This window comes from Anser brachyrhynchus (assembly GCF_964034855.1).
Source record: "Anser brachyrhynchus genome assembly, contig: SCAFFOLD_99, whole genome shotgun sequence".
NCBI classification, from domain to species: domain Eukaryota; kingdom Metazoa; phylum Chordata; class Aves; order Anseriformes; family Anatidae; genus Anser; species Anser brachyrhynchus.
The window spans coordinates 112,513-128,486 of record NW_027663619.1 but is presented as its reverse complement, the minus strand read 5'-3'; the positions used below and the strand labels follow the sequence as shown (position 1 = coordinate 128,486).

At 46.7% G+C, this 15,974-nt stretch overlaps 2 long non-coding RNA genes across 2 annotated transcripts in view; one reads left to right on the top strand and one right to left on the bottom strand.

Annotated features, from left to right (window-relative positions):
• LOC308187157 overlaps nucleotides 1-10,845 on the top strand; it is a 38,546-nt gene extending 27,701 nt beyond the window's left edge. The window contains exons 2-4 of the long non-coding RNA XR_013944489.1: nucleotides 42-1,193; nucleotides 6,043-6,918; nucleotides 10,453-10,845. This is a non-coding gene — a long non-coding RNA (uncharacterized lncRNA). The remainder of the gene's footprint in view (nucleotides 1-41; nucleotides 1,194-6,042; nucleotides 6,919-10,452) is intronic.
• LOC308187161 lies at nucleotides 10,796-15,403 on the bottom strand. The gene is made up of 2 exons (XR_013944493.1): nucleotides 12,690-15,403; nucleotides 10,796-12,596 (listed from the first exon to the last, which is right to left on the bottom strand). It is a non-coding gene; the product is annotated as an uncharacterized lncRNA (long non-coding RNA).
• Between the last annotated feature and the right edge of the window lie 571 nt (nucleotides 15,404-15,974).

Genomic DNA, 15,974 nt, shown 5'->3' with positions numbered 1-15,974 from the left:
AAATGGCATATACTGATTGTTCTCTTCCTTGCTCTGCCAAGACCTGAAGCACATCTTGGAAGCCAGGCAGAATCCGTGGAGCCAATGGAGTTCTCAAGCTCGACTTCAGCTTCTTCCCAGCTAGAAGACGCAAGGACACGCCGGCTGAGTTCCACAGGCAACGCGCCCGTATCTGTAGACAAGGATTTAGAGATGCTACTTTGGGAACTCTCAGACGGCATACTGGAAGCCGAGCTCGACTTGGACCCAGGGAAGGATGAGGATGACCTCCTCCTTGAGCTTTCCAAGATGATTGATGATTGAACTGCATAGTCCTATGGTATATTGAAAAAAAAAAAAAAAAAAAAAAAAGAAAACAGCTCTTCTTCTTGTTGGATACCCTGAGGTGATCCTTTTTCTAACTGAGGCTTTGCAATGAGACTTAAAGCACAGTTGGAACTGGTAGAAATTGGCAGGATCTGCACTCAGTTGTCCTAAGTTTTCCTGCTGGTCAGAGTTAAGGTCTTGTGCATGGTTCCGTAACTATAGGTGGCTACCTTTGATATCAAGAGGACAAAGCACTTGTTTCTTTTGGCACAGAAAGATGTCCATCGGCACGCTGTGGTGGCTGTGAATTGACGTAGTGATGGAGCGATGCTCTGAAGGCTTAAACGGAAAGCTTCTTCCTTCCGCCCCCCCTTGGCACAGCTCGATGTTGGGCACATTGTGAAGCCTGGGTGTTCTGATTTCTCGGACAGTTGATACCCAAATCCCGGAGTTACTATGTCAACTCTTGACTTTTATTTGTGTATGCCATTGTTTTGACTGTAATCTTTTCAGATGATGAAGCTGTAGGGGCGGGAGGGAGCAAAATAATTATTCTAGCGTTGTGGACCAAACATGCTGCCAGGAGTGGTGGTGGTGGGGTCAGCCCACCCGGCCTTACTTTCAATTATCAGGGATGATAAAATGGTGTGAAAAGCAGCAGCTCTGCGATACGGCTACGCTACCCCCACTCCCTTCTCTTGTGCTGTACCAAAGTTCCCCCAAGCTTTGGTTGGTGCTTTTTGCTGGTGACAGTAGGACTCCAGGGCGAGTAGTCGGGACTCTCCTGCAGTAACTGGGTCAATTAAGGGTTGGTTTAAGTGCCTCCTGGTTTTTAAAATTGCTCCCCTGAGCTGCTGGCTCTGCTGCCTGCTACAGCAAATGTTCGGGTGCCATCAGCGTCGCACTTGGGCGTGGGCACTGACCCTGCGGAGGAGAGCTGAGACTCGCGTGTATTGTGTACCCTGCCGCCAGTGATCGTTTTCCCCTAGCAGATCTATTTTGAATCATTTCCCTAAATTTTAGAGGAACTTTAGGCTCTTTGTGCTATGATTTGTGAAGCTGTAGGGGCCCTCAGGCATTTGCTGCTGGCAGAGGAAAACCGCTTGTCGAATTTGTTGTAAATACTTTCTGTTTGGACAACAACGCCTGTGTGTGTGTGTGTGCGTGTGTGTGTGTGTGCGCGTGCGTGCTTTGACGACCCCCTGCGATGCCCCAGCTCCGCGAGGGAAGCTTTGAAGCGGCTCTGGGAAAACCTCTGCGGAAGAAACCGCTGCTAGTGACTTGCGGAAAAGGGACTCCACAATCAGTGAGATTGTAAAGTAGGTATGTTTATTCAGCGCTGGGCAGCACGGGAGGTCGTGGGCATGAAGATTGATGACTCTTCCTCGTCACCGCTAGTTGACCTCTTGTCTTTGCACAGACTCAGTTGCTCCTTGGCTCTTGTCCATCTGCAGGACCAGTTTCTCCCAGTTTCTTAAGACAGGCTCACTCTCTTATTAGGAGACTGACCTTGGTAAGGGGCCCAAGGCTTCTTGCTTTAGTTAATTGGCACAATGCACCATAGTTAGCAAAGACGCTAAGTAGCATCCTAGTTTAACGCTGTCAGCGCTCTATCTCTACTTGATAAGATTCTCCTAACTCCCTCTCTCACTGGAGCCCACGCAGCCCTCCGTCCTGCCGAAGGACTTCACGGGGACTTCTGCCGGCTCCGGGTGCCCGCACACAGACAGAAATGGCTTTGAGAGAAAACAATCAGGAGGAGGAGAGCTCAGAGACTGCGGCCGGCTTCGGCCACCTTCCCCTCGCTTTCCCTCTCCGTGTTCAAACCGAGCACTGTTCTGCCGTCAACCTTCGCTGCCTCTGCCCGCGGCGCTGGGCTTTCGCGTGTGCCATTGCTCCTCTACATATTTTATCCTTCCTTTTGTAAGGAATGGTCCAGCAATTCGTGTCACTAAGGGATTTGAAGGGTTAACATCGAGGCCCGGGTCTAGGTGATAAAAGAACAAAGGGGTTTTTAGGGAAAAGTGCTGACTACTGCAGGGGATGTTGCTAGAGTTTCTGAAATCCGGCGCAGAGGCTCCCAAACGAGGAGGAAGGGGGAGCTGAAGGACAATTGAAGGACAAAAGCCTGGGAGGAAGACAACCAGCATTCAGCCCGAGCAAGCCCCGAGAGACCACCAGAGACTGGTACGCAGGCGCCCCTGGGAGGGGTTTCGGATTCCGGAAACCAATTCTAATAACCCTGCCTCTTCTCGAAGTAGTAATGAATATGTATTAGCCTGGGAGCATCAAAACCAGCCGCCTTACGTAACAGGTGTGCGTCCTGGGGGAGCAGAGACTCCCGGCGCATCCAGCGCTGCTTGCTTGCCTCTATTCGTTTAATAAATTGTAAACTTTGATTGTAATCCTATTTGGATTTATAACAGCCATTTATAACACTTTCTATATTTGTATTTTATTTAAGGCTGTCTTGCCCCCCTCCCCCCCCAGCCTCGCTGCTCGCCAATAAAGCTGGCGCAGGGGCTAAGGGATTTGAAGGGCCTGCTTGTACACCTAAGGGATTTGAGGGCCTGCTTGTACACCTTTGGGGACTGCCTCTTTTGGGGGGGGGGGTGGGGGGGTGTTAGGAGCTGCTTGTATACTTTTTTAGGCATTCCTCTGAGAGGGGGTTGGGAGCTTCGTGTATACTGGGGGGGGAGGGCCTCCCTCGAGGTGGAAGGGGAGGGGTTGGAGCGTTTCTACACTGTAGGGGCCTGCCTGTACACTTTTGGGGCCTGCCTTGGAGGGGTTGGGAACTGCTTGTACACCTTTGGGGCCTGCGTCTGCGCGGGGCAGGGGGGGTTGGGGGGTTGGAGCTGGTTTTAACCTTTCGGGCTTGCATCTGGAGGGGGTTGGGGCCTGCCTTTGGGGGGGTGGTTGTGAGCTGCTTGTATACTGTAGGGGCCTGCTTGTACACCTTTGGGGCCTGCGTCTGGGGGGGGGGTGGGAGCTGCTTGTACACTGTTAGGGCCTGCCTTGGGGGAGGGGTTGGGGCATGTGCCTTGGGGGCATGGGGTTGGGAGCTGCTTCTACGCTGTAGGGGTCTGGGTCTTGGGGGGTTGGGGCTGTTTGTACACCTTTGGGGCGTGCCTCTGGGGAGGATGGGGAGTTGCTTGTACACCTTTGGGGCCTGTGTCTGGGGGGGGGGGGGTTGGGGCCTGTGCCGGGGGGGTTGGGAGCTGCTTGTACGCTCTAGGGTCCTCTGGCAGGCTTTGGGGCCTCCCTTTGAGGGGGGCAGTTGGGAGCTGGTTGTACACCTTTGGGGCCTGAGTCTGGGGTGTGGGGGCTGGGGCTGAGGCCTGGGGCCTGGGGCATGCATCTGGGTGGTGGTGGGGGGGGGTCCAGTTCATGGGGGGGGTGGGTTGGGAGCTGCTTGTGGACAGTTGGGGTCTGCATCCGGGTGTGGCTGGGGCCTGCTTGTAGACTTCTGCAGCCTGTGTCTGGTGTTTGGGGGCTTTTCTGTAGTGTTTGGGGATTGCATTTTGGCTTTGGGATGTGTCTAGAGCTTCTGGGGCCTAGCTGTAGTGCTTGGGGCCTGCGTCTGGGGCTTTTCTGTAGCATTTTGGTAGCGTGTTTGTGATTTGGGGTCTGTATCCAGGGTTTTGCCTTTTTTGTAGTTTTCAGCTTTGTGTCTGTTTCTTTGTTGGTTGCCTGGGGTTTGGGGTTTGGATCATTAGTCAGTGTCATTAGCGTCGGGGGGTTGATATGAAGGGTTAGGGTTGTGGTTAGAGTTGTTAGGGTTAAAGAGAATAAGGATTTTAGGGTAAGGGGATCAAGGTTGTGGGAATAAAAATGTTTTTGCACAGAGTTACATCGTTTAGAGGGAAGGAAGGTGGTATTGATATATGCTTGCAGTGATAAGAAAGCTTAACAGACAACCTTGTAAAATGCAGACAACCAGAATCCTTAGAGCAATTGGGTGGAAATCACGGTGTAAGAAACATTACCACCTCAAAGAGGAAAACAGTCAAGAAAAAAATAAAATTGACTAGTAACAGGCCAGCAGCTGTGTATTTTCTGTGAAGCACTGGATAGATTGTGAACATGGATTACCCAGTCAATGGGGAAACTGGGGAGGGTCCTGGTCACCGAGAGGAAAAAAAAAATTATATAAACTGTGTTATGGAACTAGTAGGTGGCTTGTGGGACGCCTGCCATTGCAATCGTGAATAAAAATGCTACCTCACTGAGATACTTGCCTGAGCCTATGGTATTGGTTACAGAGTGTTTCTAATAAGGTGTTAGGGTTTTAAGGTTTCAGGGCTAAGGCACTAGGGTTGGGTTTCAGGGTTAGGGTTTCCAGGGTTTAGGGTTAGGATTTTAAGGTTGTTAGGGTTGGAGTTATAAGGGTTAGGGTTTGGGGGTTAGTGTGTTAAGGTCTTAAAGTATTTTGTGGTTTTAGTGTTGATAGGGTTTTTAGGGTTAGGGTCTTAGGGTTTTAGTTATGGTCAGGTATTTAGGGTTAGGGTTTTAAGGTCTTATTTTTTTTTTTTAAGGTTAGGGTCTCCAGCGTTAGGGCTTTGAGAATCTTTACGTTTTGGGTTAGGGTTTAGAGGGTCTTAATTTTTAGGGTTAGGGCTTTTAGGCGTAGGTCTAGTGTGGTAAATTTTATCGGGTTAGGACTGTAAGGGTTTTTAGGGTTAGGGTTTCTAGGGTTTTTTGGGGTAGGGGTTAGGGTTAGATCCGTGGGAGCCGTAGTGTTAGGGGTCAGGGTTCTTAGGGCTAAGGCCCAATATTAGGGTGGAAGGCCAAACTAAGGGGGGAGCCCCCCCCAAAATTGAAGGGTCGAAGCCCCAATTTAGGGGAAGAAACGTCAAAATTGTGGGGTCCCCCAAAATTGGGCGGAAGAGCTCTTAATATTGGGGGAAACCCAAAAAAGGAGGGTGGGGGACTCTAAAATTGGTTGTGTCCCCCCCCAAATTGGTTGTGTCCCCCCCCAAATTGGTTGTGTCCCCCCCAAAATTGGTTGTGTCCCCCCCAATTAGGGGAGGAACCCCCAAAATTGGGTGGGCGAACCCCCATATTGGGGGGGCAGAACACTTAAACGGAAGTGTGAAATTCCAGAATTGAATGTGGACCCCCCAGAACAGTCTTCAGGGGTTTAGTGTGGTAAATTTTATCGGGTTAGGGCTGTAAGGGTTTTTAGGGTTAGGGTTTCTAGGGTTTGTTGGGGTAGGGGTTAGGGTTAGATCCGTGGTTGCCATAGCGTTAGGGGTCAAGGTTCTTAGGGGTTAGGCCTAATATTAGGGCGGAAGGCCAAAATAAGAGGGTGGGAGCCCCCCCCAAAATTGAAGGGTTGAAGCCCCAAGTTAGGGGAAGGAACGTCAAAATTGTGGGGTCCCCCAAAATTGGGCGGAAGAACTTTTAATATTAGGGGGGAACCCAAAAAAGGAGGGTGGGGGACTCTACAATCGGTTGTGTCCCCCCCAAATTAGGGGAGGAACCCCCAAAATTGGGTGGGCGAACCCCCATATTGGGGGGGAAGAAGACTTAAATGGAAGTGTGAAATTCCAGAATTGAATGTGGACCCCCCAGAACAGTCTTCAGGGGTTTAGTGTGGTAAATTTTATCGGGTTAGGGCTGTAAGGGTTTTTAGGGTTAGGGTTTCTAGGGTTTGTTGGGGTAGGGGTTAGGGTTAGATCCGTGGTTGCCATAGCGTTAGGGGTCAAGGTTCTTAGGGGTTAGGCCTAATATTAGGGCGGGTGATTAGGGAAGCTGAGGCGATTCCAGATAAGAAAGGGTTAAGAATGAAACTATTAAAGGAGAACAGAACATTAGGTGTAGGGCAGGAAACAGATGTACGGACAATGTATCTCGAAATAGGACATATACGGGCAATATATCTCGAACAAGACATTGGAATCCAAGATAAGAAAATAATGAGCAGAAGATTCGAAGAAAAAACAGTCCTTGCGGTTAGGAAGAAAGCTAAATCAGCAGAATCCTGACCAAGGGTGAAAAGTACACTGTGAGGAAGACTTATGGCCTTCCTCTCTGAGACCACCGACCACAGCTCGACGACCCCTGCCCAAGACCACTGAGAGGATCTGCGCAGGCGCAGGACACAAAAAACTGATTAGCATGAGAAGCGAGAGTAGGCGGGGTTAAATAATGAATATGTATAGGCGTTAATAAAATATTAATCACTGTGATGTATAAATTTGGGACGGCTTTTCACTTCGGGATGCACGATAGGCGGAAAGATCCCCCGTGCATCCGGCGCCGTCAATAAAGAATAAATCACTTAAAGAAATTGGATTTATGATCTTTGAATCAATCTGGCGACCCAGATGGGACTTCTTCTCTGTCGGACCGCAGGACCCGCTGGGAACAGGACTCCCTAGGGTACCCCCGGGATTTCCCGGAGGGACTCCTCGACTCAACGGATCACTGCGGAGGCAGACACGGACCCCATCATTGTAAGTGATTATATTCTTTATTTTGGTTTATTTGGTTGACCGGTCAATTGGGGTCGTCTGTAAGTCGGAAAGTAAAAGTTTTCTGCAGGACGGCATTTGGTTTTTTGGAAAGCACTCAGTTGCTGTTGGGAAACAAATAACCTTTGCATGCGAGGTTAGTGTTACGTTGTGTTTAAATGTGGAACTTGACCTTGGCTATTGTCTTTGGGATTTTGATTGTACACTTTATAACGTTACTAGGATCTTGGTGTTATTGTGGAAAGCTGCCGGCTTGTATTGTGTAACAAGAAACATTCTGAACTGTAACATGGGGGGGCAGCAGAGTAGTGGGATTCCAAAGAAAAGCCCGTTGGGATGTATCTTGAGTCATTGGAAAAATATAGGGGGATCCCCCGGTGGAACTGAAAATAAGAAAACGTTGATAAAATATTGTAATCAATGGTGGCCACTTTATAAGTTGGATTGTGAGGGAAATGGCCACTGAATGGAACCTTAAATTATAATACTTTACTACAGTTAATGTTGTTTCTAAGGAGAGAGGGAAAGTGGGATGAGGTGTCATACGCAGATATGTTTTTCACTTTGAGAAACCACCCGGAATGGCAGAAGGAGTGTGGAATTAACTTAGCCCCACAGGATCCTTTGATCCTGGCAATAGAAAAGGATATGAAGAAGGAAGGGGCAGGAAAAATGAAAAGATGTTGTTCGGCGTGCAGTATCGGGCAGAGATGTTTGAAATTGAATGAGTCAGAGGAGAGAATGGAGGATTATGTCCTCCCGCCCCAGATAATAGAACAAGGTGTGGGGGCGAGACCAGGAAACGGCAGAATAGATAAGAAAAATGAGAGTTGGGGGAATGGAGACTTTACCCCGATCACGGCTCAAACCCGAAGTAAGGTCGGGCCCGTTATTCAAGCCCCGTTACGACAGGCTATGGGGGCTAACGGACCAGCTCGGATAAAAGTACCTTTCACAACTGCCGAGTTAGATTCACGGAAGGAAGCTGTGAAAGGATACCGGGATGATCCAGAATCAGTGGCCCGGAGGTTTGAGCTGATTGGAAAGAATTTAGATCCCGATTGGAAAGATATAGAGATAATGCTGGCAGCATTATCGGAAACTGGAAAAGCAACTAGTAATTAAGAATGCACAAACTCAAGTACAGACCCAGGTAACGTCAGTTTTACCTGGAACTGTGGAGGTATATGTGCCCAGAGTGGACCCAAACTGGGACTATAATGATGAGGGTGATTATAGGTTATTAAAAAGATATCAGGAATGGATTAGGATCGCCTTGGAAAGTGCGATACCAAAGTCTGTAAACTGGTCTAGGTTATATACCATAAAACAGGGGCAAACTGAGACCCCGTCAGAATTTCTCGATCGGCTAAGGACAGCAATGCAAAAATTTACAACGATAGACCCCTCTTCTGAGGAAGGTAAAGTCCAGCTAGTATCATTGTTCTTGGGTCAGTCTGCGGACGATATAAGGCGGAAGCTTCAGAAAATGAAAGAGCCGGATGTGAGAGATTTAGAAAGGCTGGTGGAAGAGGCATGGAGGGTATTTAGGAATCGAGAAGGGAATGAGAAACAAAGGCTGGGTAGGGCTATTGCTGCGGCAACTGTTGCGGCCTTACAGAGGCAAGAAGAACCTTTTCGGGGAAAAGGAAGAGGGAATGGGATAAGGGGAAGGTCAGTAAAGCCTCCCCTGAGACCGAATCAGTGTGCATATTGTAGGGAAGTGGGTCATTGGAAAAGGGAATGTCGGAAACAATGGGAGAAGAACAGGTTGATGGTAGCTAGTGTATCTCCCGACCAATGAAGTGGACCGGGGGATTCTACCCTAGCAGATCCGCTGGTTAAAATTAAGCTAGGGAAATCAGGACAGGAAGTGGAGTTTTTAATTGACACAGGAGCGACTTATTCTGTGTTAAACCAGAAATTGATACCAGAGGATGAGGATTTTGTGACGGTGATAGGAGCTACAGGCCAGCACGAGAAAGCCTTTTTCCTAAGGCCTTTAAAATATAAGTTAGGGAAACAGATGGGAATACATAGGTTTTTATATTTACCAGGATCCCCGAAGTCTTTGCTGGGGCGAGATTTACTAGAACAATTAGAAGCGGAAATTGTCTTTGAAAAAGGGAAGGTGGGGTTAAAGGTGAGAGAAGAAAAGCTGATAACCGCGCTAAGCTTAACGCTGATACAAGCAGACCCCATCGGTAAAGTACCTTCGGAGATTTTAGACCAAGTTTACCCAGGAGTCTGGGCTACTGACATCCCTGGGCGAGCCAAAAATGCAGCCCCGATAGTGGTGAGATTAAAGCCAGGGGAAAGGCCAGTTAAGATTAAGCAATATCCCCTAAGATTAGAAGACAGGAAAGGAATTAAGGGGATAGTGGATAAGTTTTTAAAACATGGACTGCTGGTTGAGTGTGAATCTGAAATATAATACTCCTATACTACCAATTAAGAAGCCAGATGGGAAGAACTATAGATTAGTGCAGGATTTAAGAGCTATAAATAAGATCACTGAAGATATACACCCTGTGGTAGCCAACCCGTACACATTACTGACTAAATTAAAAGATAATTTAGTTTGGTTTACCGTACTGGATTTAAAAGATGCCTTCTTCTGCCTGACTTTAGCCCCAGAAAGTCAGAAGCTTTTTGCTTTTGAATGGGAAAATCCAGACTCAGGACGAAAGGCTCAATTGACCTGGACCGTATTGCCGCAGGGATTCAAAAACAGCCCCACGATTTTTGGGAATCAACTAGCAAAAGAGCTTGAGGTTTGGGAGGCCCCAAACACCGAAGGAGTTCTGCTGCAATACGTTGATGACCTTTTGATAGCCACTGAGAATAGGAGCAGCTGCATGCAATGGACGATAAGTCTCCTTAATTTTCTGGGTTTGAATGGGTATCGAGTCTCTCAACAGAAGGCTCAGCTGATTCAGTCACGTGTAACTTACTTGGGGTTTGAGATTTCAGGGGGACAAAGGGAATTAGGAACAGAACGGAAAGAAACTATCTGCCGTACCCCAGAACCACAGACCATTAAGGAATTACAAACTTTTCTAGGGATGACAGGTTGGTGCCGTCTATGGATTAATAATTATGGACTAATTGTAAAACCCCTATATGACCTCATCAAGAATAACCAATCGAAATTGGTCTGGACGGGGGAAGCACGGGCTGCCTTTAAGAAGCTTAAATTGGAGTTAATGCGAGCACCAGCTTTGGGTCTACCGGACTTGTCTAAACCCTTTTGGTTGTACTCCTATGAGAGACAAGGGATGGCTCTGGGGGTGCTGGCACAGAAGCTGGGCCCCTACAGGAGAGCTGTGGCCTACTTCTCTAAACAACTGGATGAAGTAAGTAAAGGTTGGCCGGGTTGCCTTCGAGCGGTGGCCGCTGTCATCATGAATATACAGGAGGCTCGGAAGTTCACTATGGGACAGAAGATAACCGTGCTGGTATCACACACTGTCTCGGCAGTCTTGGAGCAGAAAGGGGCACACTGGTTATCCCCTCAAAGATTTTTAAAATACCAAGCAATACTGGTGGAGCAAGATGACGTAGAAATTGTGGTTACTAACATTGTGAACCCAGCTTCTTTCCTTAGTAACGCTCCTGACGAGCCAGTGGTCCACGATTGTATCCAAACTATGGAAACTGTGTATTCTAGCCGACCAGATCTCAAGGAGGAGCCCTTGGAAGACGCGGACGAATCATGGTATACTGATGGAAGCAGCTTTGTGAAACAAGGACAACGCAAAGCAGGGTATGCGGTGACGACCACTCAACAGGTAATTGAGTCGAAACCATTACCCCTTGGGACGTCTGCTCAGAAAGCAGAAATAATTGCCCTTACGCGGGCATTGGAACTAGCAGCAGGAAAGAAAGTAAATATCTGGACAGACTCTAAGTATGCATTTGGTGTGGTGCATGCACATGGGGCTATCTGGAAGGAACGAGGATTATTAACGGCCCAAGGAAAACAAATAAAATATGCTGAGGAGATTTTGAAGTTGTTGGAAGCGGTAAAGCACCCAGAGAAGGTGGCTGTTATACATTGCCGGGGACACCAAAAAGGAACCGCTGACTTCGAGGTAGGGAACCGATTGGCTGACCAAGAAGCAAAAAGGGTGGCCGGATTGGCTGAGGCAGAAGCGCTCACTTTAATACCAGACGGTAAAATACAAACTTTAGGTGAAGGACAGGAACCTAGGTACACACGGGAAGATCAAAAGTTAATTGGGGACCTGGGAGGAAAAGCAAGGAGTGATGGATGGGTATACCTGAAAGATAATAGGGTTGTACTACCCTCTAATTTAATATGGCCTATGGTCATGGCAGAACATAATAAGACTCATTGGGGAGCAGACACCTTATATAAAAATCTGAGTCGAGTCTTGGTGGGAAGAAATCTGTATACTACGGTAAAACAAGTAACCCAGCAATGCAGTATTTGTTTGCATCATAACCCTAATACAGAAAATAGGGTAAAGTTCGGAATAATCAGTAAAGGAAACTATCCAGGACAACAATGGCAGATAGATTTTTCAGAACTGCCAAGAAAAGGGGGGTATCGATACTTGTTGGTTTTGACAGATACTTTTTCCGGGTGGCCGGAGGCTTTTCCCTGTCGAACCAACAAGGCAAGAGAAGTGGTTAAGGTTTTACTGAATGAGATAATACCGCGTTTCGGAATTCCGGCAGCAATGTCCTCAGATAGAGGCTCTCATTTTTGTGCGCAAATAGTTCAAGAAGTAAGTAAGGTCTTAGGGGTAGACTGGCAACTCCATACCCCTTACAGACCACAGGCAAGCGGACAAGTGGAAAAGATGAATCATCTAATCAAACAACAAATAGCCAAAATAGGGCAAGAGACTAATTTATCATGGCCTCAGTCTCTCCCTTTGGCTTTACTTAGAATTAGAGTAAAACCACGGACAAAGGAAAATCTAAGCCCTTTTGAAATATTATACGGAAGACCCTATCAGTTTTTGTTCAGTGGGGAGGACCTGACGCAACTGGGGTCGGGATACTTGTATAATTATTTAATAGGACTCCAAAAACAGTTGGATCAAATATCTAAAGTTGTCTCAGGAACCAGGGCTAGAGGGCTGGACCAACCAATCCACCCCTTTAAACCTGGGGATTATGTGTATGTAAAAGCATTTGCAGGTCGCCCTTTGGAAGAAAAGTGGACAGGACCATACCAGGTGCTGCTGACAACACATACCGCCATCAAGATTAAGGAGCAAACGGCCTGGATCCATTATTCGAGAGTGAAGAAAGCTCCAAAAGCCCCCTGGAAAGTAACGCTGGGTGACGGTGAACTGAAACTAAAGTTCAGTCAAGCGAAATGAAGACACTATGGTCAGGAGTATTTAGTAATGTAGTTAGCAGAAATTTAGTTAACAGAATTGTTTTATTTCTGTGGCTTATAGTTGTAATTGTGATTCAAGAATTGGAAGGTGCTTCTATGATGATAGAGAATGGTGGGTGGCCTTGGTCTGAAGCCGTAACCACAGAGGATAAGAGCATTAATGGAAAGTTAGCTGTTGTGGTTATTTGGCGAACAAATGGTGATCATTTACATGCATTATCAGAATGGCGAAATTTAGGGGAAGGGTGGATACACCAAAGAACTGTAGGGGACGAAATTGAAATAGGGTGCCGTATGATTAATGGAACAGCCCACGAGAAAGCAACGGGGATTTTAGTAAAACCGACTTCCAAAAGTGGCCAACAAGAAGGTTGTATCCGCCCAGGTAAATTAGATTGTTGGTATAATTTTATATTAACACAGACTGTAGCAGTTAACTGTTTTTGGACTAATAATGGTCAAAAGCTCGAGATCAAGGAAGGCGAGAGCCTCATGATAAATTTTACAATATATGCTATACTTCCTACAACAGTGAGACCCCCTATTGCACTTCCTTCCCCTACAACCTATGCCCAAGCCCCAGTCAAGCTGGAACCCAAAATTTATGAAACAGGCCCATATGTAGTAAGGAACACAGGCCAACAACAATTGTTATTTAATCCAGAATGGTCTCTCAAGCGTGTTGAATTGCTAATACAAATTAACATCTCAGCAGTTCAACCAGCCTGTTCTCCTTTCCTAAAGACATCATTAGAAGGCTGGACAATATGGTCACAAAAGCAAGTACACCTCAGGGGCAGAACACAAAGAGACTTAACTGGAATGCTAGGAACAGGATTAGGAGTTTTAAATGGAATTGATTCAGAAATACTAATGAATAAGCTAGCCACAGCAACAAGCGATTTGACAAAACTAAAACAGCCCCTGCAATCATCCTTACTGGCATTGGGAACTAGCCAATGGCAAGTTTCAAAGGTGTTACCAATATGGGAAAAGGCTGAAGACCAGGACCACAGACTAATAATAGATGCACTTAGTATGGCGCAAGATAATGTATCTTTAGCTCTTAGTTGTATACAGGTACAGTTATGGATGCAGGCAACGGCTGCCTTGATCATTAGGGAAGGAAGTGAAGGCATTTTTCCGGCTGAAGTCCGAAAGATTGTTTGGGACAATGCCAATGATTTTGAAAAGAAGTTCCAATCTTGGTGGACTCTGGTAAATTTTACCTATGATCCCATTATTAACATGGCTACTGCCTTTGTGCTTACTATACGTAATGCTACAGTTTATGTTATCCACCCCATTGTTGCACTAGGGTTAAATCATGAGGAAACAGTGCTCTATCCTTCGGAGCATAGAACCTGGGCCCGGATGAAGAACGGGAAATGGCAGTCTGTGAATCTAGAATCATGTGTTACCCGGGAACAACAAGGATTTATTTGTGAGAGCAACACAATTGATGCTCAGGATGTCTGTCTTGACACTGAGCAAGGTGTTTGCCACTTTGAAATTCATCCAAATACTAGTCAAAAGACTGTGCTTGTATATATTGGTCAAGGCTGTGTGTGTTTAAGGACTGCTTGTGCTTTTGTAGAAGTAGATGAGGAAAACATAACTCTACCTAGCAAAAATCACTCTAACTTTTGTATTTGTAACTTTGTTAGAATCATCGGGTGTGATTTTTTATATTCAGCACCAGTGGTATCCCACCAGTTGATCAAGTCCAACAACACAATGTATCACAAGTTATTACCCACACCTATTGGGATGAACCTCACGCTAGTGAAGCAATTACTTAAACACCAAGACCTGATCAAAATTTTAAAAGGCATTCAGGAAGATGGAGAGAAGACTTTAATCACTGTCCACCATGATACAAAAGAAATAAACAGAGTTTTGCAAAGAGTAAAACAAGACACAGATCATAGCTGGTGGGACAAACTCTTTGGATGGTCGCCAACTGCAACTGGGATTTTGAACACATTGTGTCACCCAATTATTGTTCTATTGATGTTAGTTGGTATAAGTTTAATATTATCTTTTGTAATACTTGTTTGGAATTGGAAATTGTTACAACGAATGGCAATATTAGCTTCCCTGACGAGAGTACATGGCAAGGTATTGAGGGATACATATCGTAGAGGCTGGGAAGAAGAATTTTTGTATTCGGAAAGGTCTCTACCGACATAGAGGAAATATAGAAACAAACAAAGGTTCTGTATAAGATTAGTAAGGATAACATTTCATGGGGCTTTGAGGAAATATGGAATAAGTTAACCTCATGGTTACCCAATTTTCAATAGTTAGAACAAGTTTTTACTGATCTGGTTATGTTATTGGCAGTAGGAATATTTGTATGTATGTTACTGCGATACTGCTAATGATAAGGGCATGCAATGCAAAAGAATTTGCATGGGGAAAAGAAAAGGGGGGATTGATTAGGGAAGCTGAGGCGATTCCAGATAAGAAAGGGTTAAGAATGAAACTATTAAAGGAGAACAGAACATTAGGTGTAGGGCAGGAAACAGATGTACGGACAATGTATCTCGAAATAGGACATATACGGGCAATATATCTCGAACAAGACATTGGAATCCAAGATAAGAAAATAATGAGCAGAAGATTCGAAGAAAAAACAGTCCTTGCGGTTAGGAAGAAAGCTAAATCAGCAGAATCCTGACCAAGGGTGAAAAGTACACTGTGAGGAAGACTTATGGCCTTCCTCTCTGAGACCACCGACCACAGCTCGACGACCCCTGCCCAAGACCACTGAGAGGATCTGCGCAGGCGCAGGACACAAAAAACTGATTAGCATGAGAAGCGAGAGTAGGCGGGGTTAGATAATGAATATGTATAGGCATTAATAAAATATTAATCACTGTGATGTATAAATTTGGGACGGCTTTTCACTTCGGGATGCACGATAGGCGGAAAGATCCCCCGTGCATCCGGCGCCGTCAATAAAGAATAAATCACTTAAACAAATTGGATTTATGATCTTTGAATCACCGGCGCATCCAGCGCTGCTTGCTTGCCTCTATTCGTTTAATAAATTGTAAACTTTGATTGTAATCCTATTTGGATTTATAACAGCCATTTATAACACTTTCTATATTTGTATTTTATTTAAGGCTGTCTTGCCCCCCTCCCCCCCCAGCCTCGCTGCTCGCCAATAAAGCTGGCGCAGGGGCTAAAGGATTTGAAGGGCCTGCTTGTACACCTAAGGGATTTGAGGGCCTGCTTGTACACCTTTGGGGACTGCCTCTTTTGGGGGGGGGGGTGGTGTTAGGAGCTGCTTGTATACTTTTTTAGGCATTCCTCTGAGAGGGGGTTGGGAGCTTCATGTATACTGGGGGGGGAGGGCCTCCCTCGAGGTGGAAGGGGAGGGGTTGGAGCGTTTCTACACTGTAGGGGCCTGCCTGTACACTTTTGGGGCCTGCCTTGGAGGGGTTGGGAACTGCTTGTACACCTTTGGGGCCTGCGTCTGCGCGGGGCGGGGGGGGTTGGGGGGTTGGAGCTGGTTTTAACCTTTCGGGCTTGCATCTGGAGGGGGTTGGGGCCTGCCTTTGGGGGGGTGGTTGTGAGCTGCTTGTATACTGTAGGGGCCTGCTTGTACACCTTTGGGGCCTGCGTCTGGGGGGGGGTGGGAGCTGCTTGTACACTGTTAGGGCCTGCCTTGGGGGAGGGGTTGGGGCATGTGCCTTGGGGGCATGGGGTTGGGAGCTGCTTCTACGCTGTAGGGGTCTGGGTCTTGGGGGGTTGGGGCTGTTTGTACACCTTTGGGGCGTGCCTCTGGGGAGGATGGGGAGTTG